Below are 17686 nucleotides of genomic sequence, written 5' to 3'. Positions count from 1 at the left end.
CGAGATCAGGACCTGAGCCGACATTAAGAGTTGGATGCTCAATGGACTGAGCCACCCAGGAGCCCCTGAAGAAATGTAATTTTAAAGAGGAAGAGAAGCAAATAGAAATTCTAAAGGAGATGTTAAAAGATACATGGAGGCATATTACAATATTTAAGAGTTTGAGCAAAAATTTATTTGTATTGGGCAGCATCCAATGCAGCAGATAGAAAGATGCTCCAAGGACTTGAACAAAACGCAAGACTTCTATAGCCAGAAGGGAGATATACTAGGCCAAAAAGCAGGTCAACTGTTGCAAAGTCACTTTCCTTTAGGGGTGGTCAGGGGTCTATCCAGCAGATGACTAGAACTAGTACCAATCTGTGATTCCTGATTGACTGGGTTAGGATTCCATTTCTGGAAGTGCTGAAACTATTAAGTCTTGGTTTGGTGACGTGGGGCTTAGCATAAGCATTTGGGGCCTGTTACCTTGTTTTATTTATTTATTTATTTATTTATTTATTTATTTATTTATTTATATTTTTGAGAGACAGAGACAGAGTGTGAGCAGGGAAGGGTCAGGGAGAAGGAGACACAGCATCCGAAGCAGGCTCCAAGCTCTGAGCTGTCAGCACAGAGCCCGACGCGGGGCTCGAACCCGTGAACTGTGAGATCATGACCTGAGCCAAAGTCAGATGCTTAACTGACCGAGCCACCCAGACGCCCCCTGTTATCTTGTTTTTAACAGAGATATGACAACAAATATGTAGGTTTTTTTTTTTTTTTAATTTAAAAGAAAATAGGGGCGTGTGGGTGGTTCAGTTGGTTGAGCATCTGACTCTTGGTTTGGGCTCAGGTCATGATCCCAGGGTCTTGGGATCGAGCCCCACATTAGGCTCCACACTAAGAGTGGAGCCTGCTATGATTTCCTCTCTCTCTTTATCTTTCCCCTTCTTCCCCAATCATGCACTTTTTCTCTCTCTAAAAGAAGGAAGGAAGGAAAGAAAGAAAGAAAGAGAGAAAGAAAGAAAGAAAAAAAGAAGGAATACCTTCCCCTTAATGTTAACATTGATTCTCTCTCTCTCAGTTGATTGTAAGTGGTCCTCATTTTCTCTTTTCCAAATTTCTTACAATAACACAATTTTGATTATAAAGTATTATTTGTGTGCATGTTTAAAAGGTAGTGAATTTGAAAATTTCAATAAAATGGACGATCTTCTAGAAAACATAAATTACCCAGAGTGTTTTGAGTCGGGGACAGAGGCAGAGGGAGAGAGAATTACCCAGATTGTTTTAAGAAGAAACCACAAAAAAAGGATAACTGAAAATATTTAAAGTTTACAATTAAAAATGATCATATTCATATTAGGTATTTTTTAACTTTGGAGAAACGGGTCATTTCCATGATACATAATGCTTCAGAGTATGGAAGAATATGGGAAACTGTCCAATTTATGAAGATGACACAATCCTTTTACCAAACAGAGTGCACACAAAAGAACCATAGACCATTGGTATCACTTACAGATATCAATGGGGAAATCCTAAATAAAACTCTAGCAGATCAAATTCAAGAGGACAGTAAAAGAACAATGGATCTTGGCCAAGTAAGGACATGGGCCAGCTGTGTGTTTGAGGGGCAGGGACGCAGTGACTCCACCCCCACCATTTTCCATCTCCGAATTCAACTGCCCCCCATCATCATCTCTCACCCCAATGTTTGCAACCCTGACTAATAAGGTTCTCTTCTACCTTTCTGCCCACACTCTGATGGCAACCTTTAAAAAAATTTTTTTAACGTTTATTTATTTTTGAGACAGAGACAAAGCATGAATGGGGGAGGGGCAGAGAGAGAGGGAGACACAGAATCGGAAGCAGCCTCCAGGCTCCGAGCTGTCAGCCCAGAGCCCGACGCGGGGTTCGAACTCACGGACCACGAGATCGTGACCACGGACCACGAGATCGTGACCTGAGCTGAAGTCGGACGCTTAACCGACTGAGCCACCCAGGCGCCCCTGATGGCAACCTTTTAAAAAGCACATTGTGTCCTCCTACTTCGTGAACCCTTTTAACCAACACTTTGCTTCCGGAATAAATGCCAACTTCTCTGCCAGGCTGTCACAGGTTGTCTTTTAGGGGAAACAGATGCTGAGATGGATAGGCACCCAAAAGATTTCCTGGGGAGTGACACTGGCAAAAGAAAACAGGGGAAGAAGCAGGATCGGGCAGGGGGAGACCTCTCACACTGACTGGGACACAGACCTAACAAATTTCTGCCAGCCCAACAAGGATCTTTGGAGCACAGACTGCCTTTATTATTATTTTTTTTAATGTTTATTTATTTATTTTTGAGAAAGAGACAATGAGTGCAGGGGAAGGGCAGAGAGAGAGGGAGACAGAGAATCCTAAACAGGGTCTGGGCTGACAGAGCCCTAAGGCAGGGCTCCGTCTCATGAACCATGAGATCATGACCTGAGTCAAAATCGAGTGTCAGATGCTTAACCAACTGAGCCACCCAGGCACCCCGAGCAAAGGTTGCCTTTAGAGCAGACCTGCATCGGGTAGAAATGGCCAGGAACTACCACTTTCCTACCCAGTCATTGGCCGGGGGAATGCCCCTGAAGCAGGGATCTCAACTTAAGCGCTGAGGCAATTATCCCGAATATATAAAGAACTCCTACGAGTCAACAACAAAAGACTGTCCAGTTTAAAAATGGTCAAAGGACTTGAATAGACATTTCTCCAAAGAGACACAAATGGCCAGTGGAAATGAAAAGATGGACAGCATCATTCATTATAGAAATGCAAATCAGGGGTTCTTGGGTGGCTCAGTCGGTTGAGCGCTTGACTCAGGTCATGAACCCAGGGTCATGGGATCAAGCCCCACATTGGGCTCTGTGCTGAGCGTGAAGCCTGGTTGAGATTCTCTCTCTCTTTCCCTCTCTCTCTGCCTGCCCCTCTCCCCATTCATAGGCATGCTCTCTCCAAAAAAAAAAAAAAAAAAAGCAAATGCAAATGAGATACCACTCCACACCTATTGGGTGGCTGTAGTCAAAACATCGGAGGGGTGCCTGGCTGGCTGAGTCAGAAGGGCACGAGACTCTCAGATTCTGGGTCCTGAGTTCCGGCCCTACATGGGGTGTAGAGATTACAAAAAAATAATAATAATAATAAATGTTAAAACATTGGATAATAAGTACTGGTGAAGATACGGAAACACTGGAACCCTTATACATTGCTGGTAGAGATGCAGAATTGTACAGCCAGCGTAGAAAACAGTGTGGCCGTTTCGCAATACGTTAAGCATAAAATTACCATACGACTCAGCAATTCTACTCCCAAATTAATATACTCAAAAGGTTTGAAAATGGGTGTTCAGAGAAAAACTTGCACACAAATATTCACAGCAGCACTATTTTACAAGGGCCAAGGAAAGAGCCCTGAAAACATGCTGAGTGAAGGGAAACCAGACACAAAAGGACACACATCCCATTTATACGAAACGTCCGGAGTAGTCCAATTCGTACAGACGGAAAGTGGACTGGAGGTTGCTGGGGCTGGGGAGAAGGGGCAAAAAAGGGATCAAGTGCTTAATGGAGATGGGGCTTCCTTTTGCGCGGATGAAAATGTTCTGGAACTAGGTAGTGGTGAAAACCGTGAATGTACTTAGGACTGCTCTAAGGGTTCTGTCACTGACGGGAAATTCTATGTCCTGTGTATTTTGCCACAGTTTAAAAAAAATGCTGAGCCAGATTCTGAAAAGGCTGGAGACGGGAAACTATCAGACAACTCAACCATACTTCTCCGAGCCAGGCGGTCAGCCTTTCCCTGGAGGGGGCTCTCAGGGCACCTCTGTGTCTGCCCCACGGGTTTGTGATAGTAATGCCTTCAATATATAAGAAGATTACCCCTCTCCTTATTCACTCTGACCCCGGGGACCTTCTCCCACCCATCCTCGCTGCTTCGGGGAAGGGAAGATTCAAAAGACTCCAGTCTTTATCTTTGAGTTTCCAAAAGGGAGGTCCTCCTGTCACAAATACAAAAGATACACTCACATTCTCAGCCTCTGGGGTTAACTTTTGGGTTAGACTTTTTTTTTTTTTTTTTTTTTTAAAGCATGCAGACATCAAGCTTAAATGAAGACAAGGAATACAATACAGCAAGAGAAAGAATGCATCCGGAGGGTCCAAGGCGTCCAAAGGCATCCAAGTACACCTTCCAGAGTCCTTGCTCAGTCACACAGGATAAGCTTCATCTCTAGACCGCAAGTCACCAAGATAAGCGCAAGAGGTCTCCGTCTCAGGGAAACCAAAGGACGTGTTCACTGAGAGGTCGTTGACATCACACTGACCACTGAGCCAGACAAGGTTAAATGACCGCGTAAGTCAGGTTTAGACCACCACGCGATACATTGACGATAAACAATTGAGACAGCCTGGTACGGAACCACTTTTGGGTTAGATCTTAAGGAATCCTGAGCCTGGAGGAAAAGGAGAGAGGGAGAATGGTAAAATTGTTCGCTGAAAGAACGGTATTTCTCAATTTTATTTAAAAGGGTAATGCAAGGGGTGCCTGAGTGGTTCAGTCAGTTAAGAGTCCGATTTCAGCTCAGGTCATGATCTCCCAGTTCGTGAGTTCCAGCCCCGCATTGGGATCTGTGTTGACAGCTCAGAGCCTGGAGCCTGCTTTGGATTCTGTGTCTCCCTTTCTCTCTGCCCCTCCCCTGCTCACGTGCTGTCTCTCTCTCTCTCTCAAAAATAAATAAAAATGTTAAAAAAAAAATTTTTTTTTAAGTAATTCAGTGCAGCTTGTACATTGCAGGGAAGGGAATCTGATTTTTAGGGCAAAAGGGAGTGAGGGAGAACTGCTAGATTTGGAGGTTCTAGAGGGGAAGGGGACTGATTGTCACAGCCCGTGGGGAGGCCCCCAAGGTCTCCAGCCTGAGAAATGTCTCTGTGCAGCTGGCCTGGCAGAGACGTGAAACACAGTAGGTAGACCAAGGAGATCCCAGACAACCTCCCAGAAGTCCCTGCAGCCCCACAGAAGGGCAGGAGAACAGCCACATTTTCCCAGTGTGCCTGTGAAGGGGACAGTTTTAGCTGAAATCCAGCGGACTTCTAGAAGCCCTGCACCAAGGGACAGTACAGTGGTACCCTGCTCGAATCACCATCCCAGGACAAAACGGGCGCAGGCACATCTGAGCAGATGCCAGCTTGAACAGAGAGGAACAGGGACCCAACTCCCTCCCCCTGCAGATGCCCCAGAGAAAGGAGGTCCCAGGACTGAGCTCAGGCAAGGCCGAGTGGCAGAGATTTACCCAGGACTCAGATCTTCTCACACTCTGATGTAATTTCTCAAAAGAAAAAGTGGATTGACTTGTAAAAAAAAAAAAAACAAGGCTTTATTTCTTCCATCGTGTGTGGCTTAAGATAGGGTGCCTGCCACAAAGGCAGTAAAGGTTTTTCCCATGATGGCCCCAGTCTACATGTATAGCCCCACTTTCTGCCACTTCCCACCCCACACCTAAAATTCTAGCAGCATTAGACTACCCACCCAAAGCTGCACACACCCCACGTGCTCCCATGCTTTCTTAGCATGCCCGTGACATTTTTTTAACTGGCTATGTGCCTTCCATTAAGAGGTGAGAGTCTGGGTCCTCTCCTGTTGCATCTGAGCTAGTGAACCTTGGTGTCCCTGTTGTAACCAAGAGAGTCTGATGGGAGCGATACGTCATAACTTCCGAAGAAGCCAGGTCAGAAAATACCATGCAGCTTGTGCCTGGTTGTCTGGGAACCACTCGCTTCTGGAGCCCTGGGCTGCTGAGCTACAAACCCAACCGTCCTGAGGCTGCCATACTGTGAGGGAGACCAGGCCACAGGGACGAGGCCTCAGTTAGGTGCTTCTGCTGGTAGCCCCAGCCGAGGTCAGATCCAAGAGCCAGTATCGACTGCCAGCCATGTGAGGGGAGATGCTTCCAGATAATTCCAGCTCCAAGTTGTGGGGTCCCCCCCCCAGCCTAGAGGTCTTCCTAGTAGAGGACCCAGATATGGTGGTGCAGAGACAAGGTGTCCCCTTTATAGTCGTGCTGAATTCTTGACCCGTAGAAACTGTGAGCTTAGTGAAATGGTTGTTAAGTCTCAGGGCAGTTTATGGTGACGTATTAGTAACTGGAATGTACCCTTCTCCATTCTGAGGGGTCAGAGTCCTGTTCATTGTTAATGGCCCAACAAAAGCGTCCTCCCTACTCTGAGGAGGGAGTCCCCACTCAGCTCCAGGGTCAGAATCGATAGCCTGGTCAGACCGCTACAATATCTCGGTTACACGCTGCTCTGTGTCTCCCTTGCGCAAGGCCAGCATGTGGTTCGTGCCGCGGTTAGTGGGGAGCCCTGCGCATAGTCGGAACGGAAAAGTTATTTGCTGAAAGGATCTTACTCCTCAACTTAACACGAAATAGTGATTCAACACAGCCTCTCCCTAAAGTTCTCAGGGGAGGGAACCTCATTTTAGGAGACAAACTAGGCCCACCTTAATGTGATCCCCCTGCTTTGAGAGGCTCCAGAGTAACTCAACTGTGTCTTCCTCCTGAAATCAATTTGTAGTGGCAGATAGCCGACTATAATTCACGTCACTGAGCCTGCATTTTGTTTGTTGCAAGTTTTCAAAATAAAAGAGGTTGTATCTTTTCAGCTGATATAGTGGGTGGGGCCACGAGCTTCTCAGCAGTCTGGATGGGGCACAGAGTGGCATTTTTATTTTTTTAAGTTTATTTATTTTCAGAGAGAGAGAGAGAGAGAGAAGGAGAGAGAGAGAGAGAGGAGAGAGGGAGAGAAAGAATCCCAAACAGGCTCCACGCTGTCAGCACAGAGCCCAACGCGGGGCTTGAACTCACAAACCATGAGACCATGACCTGAGCCAAAACCAAGGGCTGGATGCTTAACTGACTGAGCCACCCAGGTGCCCCCAGAGTGGTTTGTTTTTGTTTGTTTGTTTGTTTGTTTTTTAATTTGTTTTAATGTTTATTCATTTTTGAGAGACAGGGAGAGAAAGAGCATGAGTGGGGAAGGGGCAGAGAGAGGGAGACACAGAATGTGAAGCGGGCTCCAGGCTCTGAGCTGTCAGCACAGAGCCCCACGTGGGGATCAAACTCACAAACCGTGAGATCATGACCTGAGCCGAAGTCGGACGCTTAACCGACTGAGCCACCCAGGTGCCCCCAGACTGGTTTTTTAAAAGGCAGTTCAGAGTATAGCTTCCATATGGCACAGGCATTCTGCCAGAGAACATTCCGACCCCCTTTGAATGCTGCCTCGACTGGGCTTCTCACAGATGCAAGGAAGCACTCGTGAGCCACTAGGAGCCGGATTACACTAACGTCTATTATAAAAGTAAATTTTATGGTAGCTGTAATGGTGATTGTCATCAGAGTAAACTGATAATTGAGTTTATGCTAACAGATCAATCTGCAAAAACACTGCAAAGACTGTTGGGAAAGAGGGTGAAAAAGGCAAAGCTCTGTGGACACAGCAATAGTCATCAGGAAATACAGACGAGATCAATAACGGGATGACCAGAAGCTTGGCTTTCCTCCCGAGGGAGTTCCAAACTGACAGCATTTAGCCCGAAGTCCAAACCGACAAGCGGTTTTAAAGGTGGTACTGTCCCTCCCCCACCCACCGCCCCCGCCAACTTGAAAACAGGGCGCCTGGGTGGCTCAGTCGGTTAAGCGTCCGACTTCGGCTCAGGTCATGATCTCACGGTCCGTGAGTTCGAGCCCCGCGTCGGGCTGTGTGCTGACAGCTCGGAGCCTGGAGCCCGCTTCACATTCTGTGTCTCCCTCTCTCTCTTCCTTCCCCGGCTTGCACTCTGTCTGTCTGTCTGTCTCTCTCTCTCAAATAAATAAACACTAAAAAAAAGAAAAGAAAAGAAAAGAAAACAGATTTCTCATAGAGTCTTCTAGAAATGACACTTGTGAGGGCTGGCTAACAAAGTGAAACCAAGCCTCCTCCTCCTCCTTCTTGCAGGGAGGGATTCGTCTGGGTGGTACCAGGTGCGAACAGATGAAGTCTAAGAATACATGGATGTGGTTATTCAACATTTTTTAAAAAGCAGAAACTTAGCTTTACTGTTTGTCCTGAACCCACTTTCCTGCTGTCTTTTTATTTCGTAGTTATGGTATAGAATATTTTTGCATTGCAAAAACGGGGTCCTCCATGTATAAAAATACTGCTTGTTGGGGCACCTGGGTGGCTCAGGTGGTTGGTTGAGAGTCTGACTCTTGATTTCAGCTCAGGTCATCATCTTACAGTTTGTGGGACCGAGCCCCATGTCGGGCTCTGGGCCGACAATCGGATCCTGCTTAGGATTCTCTCTCTCCCTCCCTCTCTGCCCGTCCACCACTCACACATGCCCCCCCCCCCCCAACAAATAAATAAATAAACATTAAAAAAAAATACTGCTTGCTTTAAAAATTTGACACTCAGCCACGTCTGTGTTGGGTGTGCCCATCTTTTGTGTATCCCCCTCCCCAGTGGCTCTGATTTCTTACCTTTCACCCGCCAGTCCTCTCTACCCTTCCTTATCAAAACAAGAAAGGTCAGAGTTCACATCGAGCTGTAAATGAAATCCATTTACTCTAATATAATAACTCTCCGAGGCATCTGCAATTTAAACTCTCCCCCTCTCTCTTTTTTGGAAAATGAGTGACTCAGTTTCATATTAAAATAGTGTTTCTGCCACAGCAGGCAGATGGGAAAGTGATGAGGCTTGGGGGTGGGGGGTGGGGGGCGGAGACAGAGAGAGAAACAAGAGGTCGTTCTTGTAAATTGTAAATGTCGAAGACTGGCCCCCAAGTTGAACCAGTCGACCACCCGTCCATCGGCTCAGCAAACCTTGGCCACACATCAACCAGGAGAAAAGAGTATTCACTCCTTTTACATGATTTCATGTGTGCCTCACAAGATCGAACTGGGGCGTAAATGCCGTTAGCCTCTCCATTTTACAGGTGAGGAAACTGAGGCACAGAGATTCAGTGACAACAGATGCACAGCTCAGGAGTTGCTGAACAGGGACCTGGACAGAAGCGGTCTGACCCTGAGTCTGCTCCTCTCACTACGGCACTGGACAGCTCCTGTCGATTTTCCTTCCTTTCCTTCCCTTTTCCTTGGTCCCAGAAATTCCACCTCCCATCTCTCTGCTCCAAATGGTCAATACTTCAAGGATCCACTCATTCTTATGCACTCCTTCCCTCTTGGACACCACGGCCGTAGCCTGGCTCTTTTCTCCACCCCCCTGAACCCCATCCCACTGCCCAGCAAGCATTCCCTTGCTCTTGGGATCGGCACCATCCACCCTACACTGTGTACCATCTCAGACCTTCCAGGCACCCCCATGCGGGTGAAAGGACACATGCAGCCTGGGGGCTGGGAGGAGGAGGAGGGCAAGCCCGGGAGAGGGTCGGCTGAGACACACACACGTACTGAGCTCTGGAGCCTAAGGAAGGGTAACCTATGTGAAGGAACCAGTCTGGGGCAACAATGACACTGATCTTTCACTGCATGGATTGATGTGGGCGTAATGGTAAGGATAATTAAAACAACTGATAGTCAATGCTGCCATCAGGAAATGAACACCATTGACATTCAAAACCCATCTCATAGTACTCTCAAGATGTGTGCATCACGCTGCGTATCAGTTTTACCTAAAAATAAAATCTGTAAGCAAAGTTGGACTCTAGTTAATGATGTGCATGTGGACGTGCTCAAGGATGAGGCGTTCCGAGGGCTGTACGTTGAAAATCCATTAAAACAAATAAGATAAATTGGGGCGCCTGGTGGCTCAGTTGGTTAAGCGTCAGACTTTTGATTTCGGTTCAGGTCATGATCTCATGGTCTCGAGCCCTGAGCCGGGCTCCGTACTGGCCACGGAACCTGCTTGGGATTCTCTCTTTCCCTTCCCACACCCTTGCCCCACCCTCCCACCAACTCTCTCTCTTTCTCTCAAAAAAAACAAACAAAAAAGATAAATTGATGATTGTTTTGTGACAAAACAAATCTAGCATTTAGCAAAATGCTATCAACTACAGAATCTAGTCTGTGGATACATGGGTGTTCTTTATATAATTCTTTCAACCTTTCTGAATGTTTGCAAATTTTCATAACAAAATGTTGAGACACAAATATTAGTGTGAATATGATTATAGATAACTAACAAATGGACAGTAAAACACTTTGTGTTTTGACCATAGAAAAAGTCTTTTTTTCCCTAAGGGTGTATTTTTTGTGTGTTCTGACTACTTTTTTTAATGTTTCTTTCTTTATTTTTGAGAGAGAGAGAGGGAGAGAGGGAAAGTGTGTGTGTGAGCAGGGAAGGGGCAGAGAGAGAGGGAGACAGAGAATCCCAGGCAGGCTGCCAGCTGCCAGCACAGAACCTGATGCGGGGCTCGGACTTATGAACCACGAGATCGTGACCTGAGCCAAAGTCGGATGCTTAACCGACTGAGCCACCCGGGTGTTCCCTGAATTTTAATGGATTCCAAATTAGTAAGTATGCATCAAACAAACTTTTTGGGTAGTTTGATTATCACATTATATTCTAGACATACAGTTTCCACCTCAGGTAACATGATATCTGCTCAGGCGGATACGCTCGCTTGGCACCTTTAAAAACGTACAAGCCCTTAGGGGCGCCTGGGTGGCTCAGTCGGTTGAGTGGCCGACTTCGGCTCAGGTCATGATCTTGCGGTCTGTGAGTTCGAGCCCCGCATTGGGCTCTGTGCTGACAGCTCAGAGCCTGGAGCCTGTTTCGGATTCTGTGTCTCCCTCTCTCTGACCCTCCCCCTTTCATGCTCTGTCTCTCCCTGTCTCAAAAATAAATAAACGTTAAAAACAAAAACAAAAACAAAAAAACGTACAAGCCCTCAGAGTTCAGGATGTTAAAGGAAGACCGGAAAGAGAGACATTTCTGCAGTGAAGGCAAACGACAAGTCATGGTAAATTAAGGACATAAAAATGCAGGTGAGCCATTAAAATGATCACTGGTCTGATTACAACAGCTACTGAGCTTAAAGTGTAGCAGATGTGATGAAATGACGAGGAAATGACTTGAAAGAGCCTATGAATGTTGAAAACACAAAGTCAATCATGAAACAGCTTAAGTAATTCAATTCCAAGGAAACCCAACGCCTGATCGAAAAATGGGCAAAATACATATGAACAGAAATTTCACAGGACAAGGAATACGAAAGGCAGCGACCCTGGGGCCATGAGGGGAGGCAGCCCAGAGGAAAAAGCCAGCACCCCGTGGGCAGCGGAGGAAACAGAGGGGAAGAAATGGCCTAATAAGAGCTCTGGACCATTACCTTAATCAGGGCTGGAACCACTTCCTTCCAGACTTCTAAGTGAGATAATAAATGTCCCTACTGTTCAGGCAGCTTTTAGTTGGTTCTTATGTTACTTGCAGCTGGAAAACATCCCTGATCTACTGGTACTATTTTGAGGCTATTATGAAGAGTTCATTGCTGCACTTGTCTGTGGTGACAAATGATGGATGCAACATAAATACCATCTGGAGGGGACTCGTTCAATAAATTATGGTGCAGCCATACGATGAAATAGCACACATTTAAAAGGATGAGCCAACACAAAAAATTGCATGCATATATATGTTCCATGCATATCAATTTTAAAAACAGGGCAAATTAACGTAGGGTTCTACAGGCCAAGACAGTGGGTACTGACTGGAAGGTGCATGTGGGAATTCGGCGCAGGGGGGGTGGATCTGGTGGCGTCTGTAAACTAGGTGGTGGGTGCACAGATGTAAAATTACCTTTGTGAAAACCCAATGAGCTGTATCTATATTTCCATTATGTGTGCTTTTCTGTATGTGCCTTCGACGCCAATAAAACTTACACGCACACAGTAATGAGAGCTTTATATATGCTAATAGGGGATGATATCCAAATATGTATGTCCTAAAACAATTTAAAAACTAAGAAGTCCAGGGGCGCCTGGGTGGCGCAGTCGGTTAAGCGTCCGACTTCAGCCGGGTCACGATCTCGCGCTCCGTGAGTTCGAGCCCCGCGTCGGGCTCTGGGCTGATGGCTCAGAGCCTGGAGCCTGTTTCCGATTCTGTGTCTCCCTCTCTCTCTGCCCCTCCCCCGTTCATGCTCTGTCTCTCTCTGTCCCAAAAATAAATAAACGTTAAAATAAATAAACCTTTAAAAACTAAGAAGTCGGGGCACCTGGGCAGCTCAATCAGTTAAGCATCCGACCTCGGCTCAGGTCATGATCTCGCGGTTCGTGAGTTTGAGCCCTGCGTCGGGCTCTGTGCTAACAGCTCAGAGCCTGGAGCCTGCTTCCTATTCTGTGTCTCTCTCTCTCTCTCTGCCCCTCCCCCCCCACCTCGTACTCTGTCTCTGTCTCTGTCTCTCTCTCAAAAATAAATAAACGTTAAAAAATTAAAAATAACTAAGAAGTCAATTATATATTATTATGTATAGATGATAACATTGATGATTGAATTAAAAAAAAAAAAACTACATAAGTAAATGCTGGCAAATTCCCCAAATAAGTAAATGCAGACAAGATCTGGCCTTCTCTGCACCAGTTAGCGCCTCCCTGTTCCCCTTCCTGCATGGATATAGGTTAATCCAGTGTGATTCCAACAAGCTCATCATCTTTGCCTCACAACCCAGTGGATGCCCAAGACAGACACTATCATTCTCAATTCCTCCCCCTTTCTTAGCGTGCACACACGCTCATCTACCAAAAACATGTAGGTTTTGCCATTTATACGCATCTCAAATCTATCTGGGGCTTTCCACCTCTACCCTAGCCAAGGATATCATTATTCTCCTGCAGTAATGATAGCCCCACTTCTTGTATCCCATTGTCCCCCATCATTCTTTCCAATTGCACCCGGAATTAATGGTCAAAAAGGCAAATTTGACTATCTTTCCCAGCTTAAATAACACTGCAATGGTCTCCTCCTGACCTTGGGACAAAGCCCAAACTTTTTGGCATGGAGTCCGAGGCCGTGCTCCCCTCTTCCCTTCACCTGGGAGCAAGCATTCTCCTGCTCTTAATCTGTCCTTCTCTCAGGACTTAATCTGTCCTGAGTTTCCCGCTAAGACCTCCCCCGGCCATCTCCTCTTTCCTTTTCACCAGGTCCTGCGAATCCTTCAGGCACCCCTTCGAGAAGGGCTTTGTGGACGCCTATGCTGAGTTAGGTCCTCCTGCTCTGTCCCCTGCGCACCCGTACGTCCCCTCTCAGAACCGTCACTCATCAGACCTTATTGTAATTACTTACTATCTGTTTTCCAGATAAACCGTAAGGACTGGGGGTGCAAGGATGGCGTCTGCCCTTGAACCACTGTATTCCCAGGATGCAGCCCCAGGCCTGGCACGCATCAGGAGTGCAATGAACATGTTATGTAAGTGAAATCACAAATGGGTGATGGGATGAACGAATGCTATTTATTTATTTACTTATTTATTTAAATGTTTATTTATTTTTGAGATGGTACAAATGGGGAAGGGGCAGAGAGAGGGGGGACAGAGGATCCAAAGTGGGCTCTTGGCTGACAGCAGTGAGCCTAAGCAGTAGCACTCGAGCTCACAAATGGTGAGATCACGACCTGAGCCGAAGTCAGGTGCTCAACCAACTGAGCCACCCAGATGCCCCTGGACAAATGCTTTTTAAATTATCCACAGTAGGGTGGTGCTTTGTGGGCACTACCCACGCCAAGTCCTTGGCAGAAAAACTTGAGGTCCTGTACGGCCTAAAGTCCTTTGAATGAATGCACTCTCCCCTCAATTGCCAAATTTTGCCCTTCTATATCAAAGGAAGGCACAGGTCTTGTACAGGTTGCTGGGTTTAGCAACCTAGAGAGTTAATGAGCCTACTTAGACAGAGAGAGTAGGCAGGTAGTTGTGTTTTGTTTGTTGAGAAACAAGATGAATGATTTCTGGTCAAAAGAGATAGGAGAAAGTAGAAGAGAAGGAGAATCAAAATTGTGTGCCTCACACATGCCTGGCTGGGCCCCGATTTGGAGCAGCAGAGGGGAGAGCAAGGGTAGTGCTGGAACAAGAAAGAGGGAAGTGAGCGGGAGAGAGCCAGGAGGAAACTCATAATAATCTAAGGAGAATCAGGGCAGGAACCCGGGTGCTCCTGACACCCCAAAGTGTAAACATGGAGGGAGGCAAAGACCAAATGAGCTGCACACAAAGAACCCTGGCCTACTCTGGAGGCCTGGATTCTCTTTTTTTAAATTTAGTTTTAGAGAGACAGCATAAGTGGGGGAGTGGCAGAGAGGGGGGGGGACGACAGAGGATCCAGAGCAGGCTCTGCACCGACAGGCTGACAGCAGAGAGCCCGATGCGGGGCTCGAACCCACGAACCACGAGTTCATGACCTGAGCCGAAGTTGGACGCTCAACTGACTGAGCCACCCAGGTGCCCCTGGAGGCCTGGATTCTTGATTCAGCCCTGACACGAATTTACAGTGTGGCCTCCTTAGTCGAACCACTTAGGCTCCCTGGCTCTTGGTTTTCCCATTTGCAGGATGAAGGGTTTAATGTAGCCTATGCTTACTAACGGCTCAGAACTTTTGTGAAAGCAGTTGTTCAATGACAACACTTTCCTCCAAAGACAAAATGAAAGAACATTTAGAAGAATTAAACCCTCTCCTGTTAATGATCTTTACTAAGCATTTAGCAATCCTCACCTTGGGTAAATAGTTTCTTTCTTATAAGGCTCTCTAATCTCAGGTATGTTCTTATCTAGTACTAATCTCCCTATGGGATTTTGGTTGTGTTTTCGATCACAATGGCTATTTGTATAATACAAAGTGTCTTTAGGCTTTAGAAAGTTTTTTCACACTGGGCCAGACAAAAGCTCTGACAAAAGCTACATGGAAACCTGCCCAAGGATACACAGCTCAGAAGGGGAGAGCAAAGGCTGGGGTGTGGGCTCCCTGCACAGACCAGGACTTAGCACTCATGTGGCCAACAGGCCAGTATTTCCACTTTCGTCCGTGCTTCCACAAAAGACGTGCAGACATATTATGGACTTCCAGGCGGGACAGGGCGATAGGGTTTGTCAATTCTCAATTCCTTAATCCCCTGTTTTTATTCCTCAGCATGTTTTGCAAATATTTGAAATGTAAAAACAAAGGCCATCCATTCTCTTTATACAAGCTGTTTCAGAAGTATGCGAAATAATCAATCCTTTCAAATAAAAAGACTTCCTTTTCCCTGTATTTTTTGCCTGAATACACTGCCAGAGCACAAGTCCTGATGTTAGTCATGTATCTCGGATAACCTCAATTCACCGCAGTTTATGTACTAAAAATATTTATGTATTCCCTGGTATTGATGAGCACAATAGCAATCTTTCAAACACCTTGCAGTGGGATGTAACGAAAGCTGAACTGCAGCCCTGAATCATTTCTACTTTTTACATTCAAGTCTGCCTCTCAGTGGGCGTGCTTCAAGAGCAGAGTGACAGGACACTGCATTCCCTCCGAAGGAAGTTAGGAGTGACAACTGATCTGCTTTTTGAGGGAAGAGGCGGCTGCTGACTCTTCTCAGCACCAGGAAGGGGGGGGGCAGTTCCCCATTTAGTTCTGCAGTGGGACAGGAGGCCGGCCAAGGAGCAAGGGGTTGAGAACCACGTGTCGAAGACCAGGAAGGGCACTGGGTCTAAGTTCAGCTCCACAGCTCTGGAACTTGGGGCCTGAGCATAAACCAACAAAGGGACCGGGCCCAGGGTGAACAAACACCAGAGGCTGAGGGCAGGGTCCTCTGAGTCACGGGGAAGACGGGGAAGTCAGCCCCCTCCATAAAGAACATTAACACAATAGATCCCTTGGGATTTCTTTGCAGATTAGATTCATGGTGCGTAAACTACCAGCGAACAGGAGCTGTGCCCTGTTCGTGATTGTTTATTGGACACCTGGCATTCTGCGTGACACCGAATAGGTATTCGTTGAAAAATTGTTGAATGAGTGAATAAATGAATGGTGACTATAGAATGCTTAGCACAGAACCTGACTCGTGGTAAATGTTTAATGAAAATCTGTTGATTAAATGGCTTACATAAAGAGCTTGGGACTGGCCAAAGGCACGGCATCCAGGAAATGCCAGGAAACCGTAAATATGAAAAACAACACAGGGCTGATTGGTATAAGAGCTCACCTAATATAAGGAATCCAAATGGGGGCGCCTGGGTGGCTCAGTCGGTTAAGCGTCCGACTTCAGCCAGGTCACGATCTCGCAGTCCCTGAGTTCAAGCCCCGCGGCGGGCTCTGGGCTGATGGCTCGGAGCCTGGAGCCTGTTTCCGATTCTGTGTCTCCCTCTCTCTCTGCCCCTCCCCCATTCATGTTCTGTCTCTCTCTGTCCCAAAAATAAATAAACATTGAAAAAAAAAATTTTAAAAAAGATTATTTTGGTGGAGCCACAAAGAACCCGCAGAAAGGCTCATTTCAACTCTTTTAGAATCTGGGAGACAATAATTTGACATGGACTGTATACTTTGCATGCATTCCTGCCAGATACAAGAGCAATGGACGAATTCCATCTAAAAAATAATGAAGAAGTTCTGCATAAAAGGAGTATGCTAATTGCTCAGCTACATATTCCAAGACAGTAATGATTAAAATATCATAGAACAAGGCCCTTTAAAATTGTTTTTAGGGGCGCCTGGGTGGCTCGGTCGGTTAAGCGTCCGACTTCGGCTCAGGTCACGATCTCGCGGTCCGTGAGTTCGAGCCCCGTGGCGGGCTCTGTGCTGAGGCTCAGAGCCTGTGCTCAGAGCCTGGAGCCTGCTTCCGATTCTGTGTCTCCCTCTCTCTCTGACCCTCCCCCGTTCATGCTGTCTCTGTCTCAAAAATAAATAAACATTAAAAAAAATTTTAAAAAAAGGAATCCAAATGGCAGGTGAATGTACTTACTGCAGTCAGTGTATTCTCTTCCCGGTAAGGCAGCCAACCTGAGAAAGCAAGATGAGCGAAAATATATAAAAATGAGAACTCTTATTCTCAACATTAAATTCGAGAGTGGAAACCATCCCCCACACAGAACTTTGGAGCTGAGGACTGAAACTCCCCGCAATAATTTAACGTTAGCATCCCACCGCCCTCTTTAGCACGCCTTTTTATTCCAGAAGACTCTGCTCAGACAAATGGATGGATTGTTCATGACAGGAACTTCCTGAGAGACCCGTCAACTCTTCAGGGGAAGCCATCAACAGACACTTTGGCACCTTAAGCTTCTTTGAATCCTTCACCTCAAAATCCTCACCAATCCTAGATGGTTGTATCCTGATCCTAACCCAATCCTCACCACGTCACTTGCGGTGAAAGAACCACCATGAGCCAAAGTCCCAATCTTAAATCAGTTTCAATCTTACTTTCCTCCTTCCAGCCACTGCCAAAGCTCTCTGGGCAGGTAATGTACAGTCAGCAATAAACTCAGTGTTATCTTTTTTTTTTTTTTTAAGTTTAATTATTTATTTAATTAAGTAATCTCTATACCCAAGGTGGGGCTCAGACTCACAACCCCGAGATCAAGAGTCTCATGCTCCTTGGACTCAACCAGCCAGGCCCCCTAAGCATTATCTTTTCAATTGGTTGTGGTGGTGCTATTCGGGAGGCAGCACTGATCAATAGAAACATAGACTCTATCTCCATCCTTCTGCGTGAGCCTGTTCT

At 46.4% G+C, this 17686-nt stretch overlaps 1 long non-coding RNA gene across 1 annotated transcript in view; it reads right to left on the bottom strand.

Moving 5' to 3' along the window:
- Positions 1–2895: 2895 nt before the first annotated feature.
- LOC125174911 (uncharacterized) overlaps positions 2896–17686 on the bottom strand; it is a 32426-nt gene continuing 17635 nt past the window's right edge. The window contains exons 2-3 of the long non-coding RNA XR_007155599.1: positions 16928–16965; positions 2896–4459 (exon numbers count right to left, since the gene is read on the bottom strand). This is a non-coding gene — a long non-coding RNA (uncharacterized LOC125174911). The remainder of the gene's footprint in view (positions 4460–16927; positions 16966–17686) is intronic.

This window comes from Prionailurus viverrinus, chromosome C2 (assembly GCF_022837055.1).
Source record: "Prionailurus viverrinus isolate Anna chromosome C2, UM_Priviv_1.0, whole genome shotgun sequence".
NCBI classification, from domain to species: Eukaryota; Metazoa; Chordata; class Mammalia; order Carnivora; family Felidae; genus Prionailurus; species Prionailurus viverrinus.
This window is presented reverse-complemented; position numbering and strand designations above follow the sequence as displayed.